At 34.4% G+C, this 5,976-nt stretch overlaps 1 long non-coding RNA gene across 1 annotated transcript; it reads left to right on the forward strand.

The window, feature by feature from the left end:
* The first annotated feature begins 4,282 nt into the window (after positions 1 to 4,282).
* Positions 4,283 to 5,365, forward strand: LOC143413723 (uncharacterized). Its single transcript, XR_013094336.1, has 3 exons — positions 4,283 to 4,336; positions 4,870 to 4,956; positions 5,298 to 5,365. It is a non-coding gene; the product is annotated as an uncharacterized LOC143413723 (long non-coding RNA).
* Positions 5,366 to 5,976: the final 611 nt, after the last annotated feature.

The raw sequence follows: 5,976 nt of genomic DNA on the forward strand, positions 1-5,976 counted from the left end.
AGTTGGCGATATTTGTCAGTCTGTGTATTCAGTTTTAGAGTTCAGTGTTCAGTGTTCAGAGTTCTTTTCAGTCTTTTCAGTTCAGGTGTGTGAGTGTGTGTGTATAGTGTTAATGTTAGTAGTACTACCCAGGTAGTGTATTGTTCTGAGATCTCATAAGCTTATCTGTCAAGAAGTAACGCAGTTGTCACTTCTAAGTAGGCTGGAAATCTTTCCTGCATCGCAGCTGGGGATCCGGCATCCTGGCTCGCAACTTTAGACTCCAACAAAAAAACCAACCTGCACAGGGCAATGAACATATTTTACATGAATATCATATAACAACTTAATCAACACTAGTGATCAAATGTCTCTCACTCTTTGTATATAACGAATTAATGCAATTAATAATAAAATTAATCAAAGAACCTTAAAACAATTACCACATCATACAAATTTAACTCAAATCTCATATTTTGTGAACAGCAGTCACATCAATCCAATGAATTGAGAGAATGTACATTACTGATGCACGAGGAAAGTGCAAAACGTGGTCGCAGTACTATTTAGCCAAAGACTGCTCATATTTATCATCTCATTACAATAAATAAAACTTACCTACTAGCTTCCAAAGAAATATTTCCGATTGGTTTAAAACATTCACAAGGGAAGAAATAAAAAGATAATACAGCACTTAAAAGGAATACATGAAATTTACATTATACTAAGCTAATGATTAGCTAACGATTAGCTTGCTATACTAGCGCAGTTAGTCAACTCACCGGAACCCATACGGTACAAAAATATATTTTAAAATACATTTTGAAATATATTTCAAAATATACAAAAATTGGCCAAAAAATATATGTGCTAAAATACATTTTAAAATATATTTATATATTTTAAAATCAATAAAACAGGGCAGTTCTTCATTCTGCACCGATGTCCGTTTTGCTCTGTCCTCCTATAAAAACCATGAACATTTGAGTGTTTGACTAGTTTTAGATTTCCAAAAATTTGATATTTGTACAACTAAACATTTGAACTACAATGATATGCTATTGAGAGATACTTTTATGGGTACTTTTTGGTGAAGAAACTGGTGACAGAGTTGTAGGCTTTTTAGAGTACTATTAGCTAACCATTTAAACTGACTTTCAAAGCTGTTTACCTTTTAAATTGCTGTGGCTCAAAACCTCCAGTGGGAAGGCGGCCATTAGAAGAACACACACCATTGAACCTGAAAATAACAAAAACAAACAAAAAACAGAACAATATATAAGAGTCCGGTAGGGTAATAAATCTCTTCTGAAGCAATATAGTTCATTTTGGGTGAAAAACAAAACATTCCTCTAAAATATATATACTGACATCAGCAATCAACATCATGATTGTAATTATTTTCTTTTTAGTACATCTACTGCTGTGTGCATGTGTCAAGCACTACGACTGTATCTATGCATATAAATTCACCATATATATCCTGCAAAAATGTTTTGTTATAGTCAAAAAAGGCAAACAAACAAAGGCATTCAATCAGAGGTGAGAAATTAATTGGGAATATCAATTATAGGTGAACTATTCTTTACCTACTAGCAATCAAGCTTCTTTAACCAAGAAGCTTGAAATATTTGAATGTAAAATAAAATAAATAAATAAATAATAATAAAAATAACATGATGTAATTAAAATCCACAACTTACATTAAGGAAATCTGCATTTGTATCCACAGGCTAAAAGTAAAACAGTAAATGTGTTAGTAATAGTACAGGTATTTGTAAAAAAAAAAAAAAAAAAAAGAGGCAGTAACTGTGACTCTTCTAGTGGGATGCTAAATGCAGATATTTATATTTACAGTATAATACTGCATGTACAGGTAGCTGTGTTGTGAACTGTAACTGAATATTAGAGAATCTCAGAGAAATTAAATGTATTTATTTTTTGAATTTATCAATCATAAAACTGTCTATTTTGAAGGCCTTTTACGATAACGACTTTTTGTTGGTCGGTATATTGCCCCATAAACAATTGCGACAAGTTATGTCATTGTCATTTTAAGACCATTTTATGTCTTTCAATGTATAATCATAATATAACACCATAATAATGCAAGATCTACACACTTTCAATTGACAAACCAACATCTAATTCTTAAAGTATGTAGATCATTGAAATTATGAAGCAAAATATTAGATACCTGAAATACTTGACTAAATAGTAAATTTTCTAATAAATAGAAAACAATGTTATTTAATGTTATTGTTTTGTTGTCATTATATTTTATTTTTGTAAATATAATGGCAGATAAATTACATCATCAACAATTATTGAGGTCATGTACATGTATTGTGTGTTAAGTCGATATATCGATTATTGTGACAGGCCTACTGTTTTGGTATCATAACGAGCTTGTCAAACATGCATGACCACTAAGCAATGTCTAAGCAGTAGTATTGGTCTGAATGACAACAAACATAACTAGTGTTTTGGAAAATCTGTTAGAAAACAATTATTATTTCAATAATTATGATTAGCATGTGACACAGACACTGCATAAAAAACTACAATAACAAATACTTACTTTAGGAGGATGGGAGAGGGCAGCATGAGGTTGAGACTTTGACATCTGTAAGAAACAAAGTCATGTATTACAGACAAGTCACTTAAAAATACATTAATGTGGCAGACTGTTCCCTGTTCAGATGCAGTGTATAAGTACAATCAGGGCTGTCACAACAATTGGGTGGGGCCAAGTGGCTGCAACCCTAGTTACAATGTGTAGGTATATATAATTACATATAATATATGTGAATAAAGCAAGAATCTGTTTAGGTTAGTCACTGTGCTGACTGATGCTTGCTAGGTTTATATGATTGCAAACTGCACAAAAACAACAACAGCAACAACATTAATGACAATGACAAACAAAATTACTTACATTTATGTAAATCTCACATCAGGAAGATCTGCATTCGATTTCATGGGCTGAAATAAATAGGCAGAAACATTACTGCTAAAAAAATAAAAAACAAAAACTCTGAAAAGCCAAAAAATTACTTAAAAAGCAAGGAAATGTGGAACATTGTAATTAGCGAACATTAATAAAGCATAACTGTTCTTTGTTTCTAACCTTGGTAAGTACTCTACGGAGCCCCTCTGATGACATGGTCCAAAAAATAAATAAGTTGTGGCCACGAAATATCATTTTGAGGCCACGAAATAGGTATAACGTGCCCACGAAATACTTATTTGTGGCCACGAAATAGGTATAACGTGCCCACGAAATACTTATTTGTGGCCACGAAATACTTATTTGTGGCCACGAAACACTTGATGATATATATATATATCATCCCAGGGCACATTCACTAGAACCTGCGTGAGCCATAGTACGGAGTCCTTGCTGTTGGTGATGTCCTTAAGGTGAGTGTATTATATTTTATATTTATTTCATATTGTTATCCCGCAATTCGGCAGTTATTTATTCAGACTTATATTGTTACTATGTTCTAAATGGTATCTTGTGTTCTGGGGGCCTCTGGATGTCTGGAGTTTTGATCTCCTGCATACCTGCTTCATGCCCTGGAGGACGGGGCTGTGGCCCCCCCACACCCTCTAGCAGATCATTACATGAAGGAACCTTTTAAAAAACAAAAAACAAACACGTCCATGCTCACAGGTGTACACACGGGTGATCACACCCACAAACTACACCCTTCTTGGCTCCTACCTCAAAGCACACTGTGTTCTGTTGATCTTATGTGCTGCACAATAATGTTTAATATTTAGTATTTACTGTCATATTCCCATATATCATTGTGATGTTGTTTATTCTATTACTCTTGTTCTCTTCTGCTTGTTTTCTTTTTTCTTTCTCAGCAGGTGACCCAGGTGATTGATATATGCATTTTTTTTTCCTTTTTTCTTCTTTTTTTTCTTTTTCTGCTCATTCTGTTGGTTTTTGGTTTTTGCCCTTCTCCCCCGTCCCTCTTCTCAGCTGTTTCTCTTTCCCTCTTTCTTTCTCCCCTTCTTTCCCCCAGTCAAGTCTGTCCCGTATTCAGTAAGTGAAAATAAAATAAACAATAAAAGGTGAATCAAATGGACCATTATGGCAAGGCTGGGATGGTCAATTTGGTAAAGTATATCCGTTTAAAAAAATAAAAAATAAAAAAAAAAAAATAAAAAAAAAATAAATGGTATCTGCTGACGTTTCAAATGTTGTATCCTCATGTTGTTACTACACGTTGTTTTGTTGTGCTAATATGTAGCCGTAAACTCATTTTTAACTGTAGGACGTGCGGCGGCCCCGCAGCACACTTTCAAAGTAGAGCAAGGCTGAAGGCTACTAATAAACGAGGTATGTTCAACATAAAACCTTAGTTCTCTGTGTCACGAAGGTGTCTCTCTTTTACCCTGGCCACATCACCATACTAGCTGGTGCAACTAATCTGGTCTGGACAATAATAACAGTTTTAGATGGAAAGCATCTTAAAATTTTGCTGAACATCTCCTTTGAAAGTAGCATCATGTGAGTCACACTTGTTAAGGTAATACATGCTAAATGAGCCGTAGCTTTCAATGCATCACCGGATGAAGCCTTGCAGTTACAGTAGCTCACGTTGCCAAGGGAACTAATAAAGCATACAGTGATCGGAATGATTTTGTATTGATGCAGGTTGTCATTGCTCATACTGAACTACTTAAACTCCAAGTAGACAATCGCTCCATTCCTCATTACCATAGATAATATCTAAGTAATAAAACAATCATTATCAAATTCTGATTTGCCATAGATAAAGTGATTTTATAGGTAGGCTATCATGTAAAAATCTGCTACATAAAATTTGTAACTGAGTGTAAAAATACTAATTTCATTTTCATGTGGTTTAGAGGTCAGCTATGGATACTCGGCTGCGAGAATTCTTAACAGAGCGTAAAGTTGAAGAAGATGTGATCAAGAAACTTGAAGATGAGAATGTAAGCCACTGCAGCTGTTGCTGTGTGCGTGCATGTGTCTGTGTGCTTGTTTTTGAACGGAGAGCCGCAATCCACAATTTACTATGCACTTTCTAAAAAAATTTATTGAATTTCATATTTTTGTTTAATCAGTGACATTAATTAATGACATGATATGTTTAAAGAGTAATTTAAAAAGTAATTTTTGTTCATTTTATGTTGGACAAATGTGTACTACATTACCAAAAGTATCTGTTATCGAAAGTAGATAGCAAAAAACAACTCTAAAATATGCAGTTGTATGTATTCATTGTTTTTTTTAATATTGACAATTTTATTAATTTGTTATTTATATTTTTCAGATTGATGAAACTGTCATTCCCTTAATGACAGACAATGACCTGGCAAAGTACATCCCCAAAGTTGGCGACGTCACCATCCAGGAAAGAATCTATACTCTCAAGGCTATGACAAAGACTGACAGGAGCTGAGGGAATGCCTCCTAAAAAGAAATTGTCTCAGTGGGCAGAAAATACAAATGCAAAACGAACAGTGAGACGAATTAAGGTTGGCTGGATGGATTTTGATGAGGAGAAGGGTGGGTTCAAACAGGTGAAGTCTGTAAGTGGTGGTGGAACAAGGCATTTATCTGTAGATAAAAATGAAACAGTGTCAAATATCAAACTTATGGCTGAAAATCTGTTTTTCCCCAATGGCACCTCAAAAAAAACCAAAAGTCTTTCACACTATTCAACTCATATTGAGAGCTCACAGATGCATGTGGATGCTTCCAGTACAGTTGATGAGTTGTATAAGCAAAGTAAAGTCAAAATTCTGCGACTTTATCTGTGTACCAGAAAGAAAACACAACAGCAGCCCCAAGACGTAGAGGCCGATCATGCAATAACCCAGCCCTCTGTGGTAGATCTCACTGGCAATGAACCTAATCAGGCCGCTGATGATCTGTTGGTGGAAAACATAAATTCCGAACCATCAAACTTTGTAATTAATGATGGAGCTTCCATAAGTGGATATTTGGAA

This window comes from Maylandia zebra, linkage group LG2 (genome assembly GCF_041146795.1).
Source record: "Maylandia zebra isolate NMK-2024a linkage group LG2, Mzebra_GT3a, whole genome shotgun sequence".
NCBI classification, from domain to species: Eukaryota; Metazoa; Chordata; class Actinopteri; order Cichliformes; family Cichlidae; genus Maylandia; species Maylandia zebra.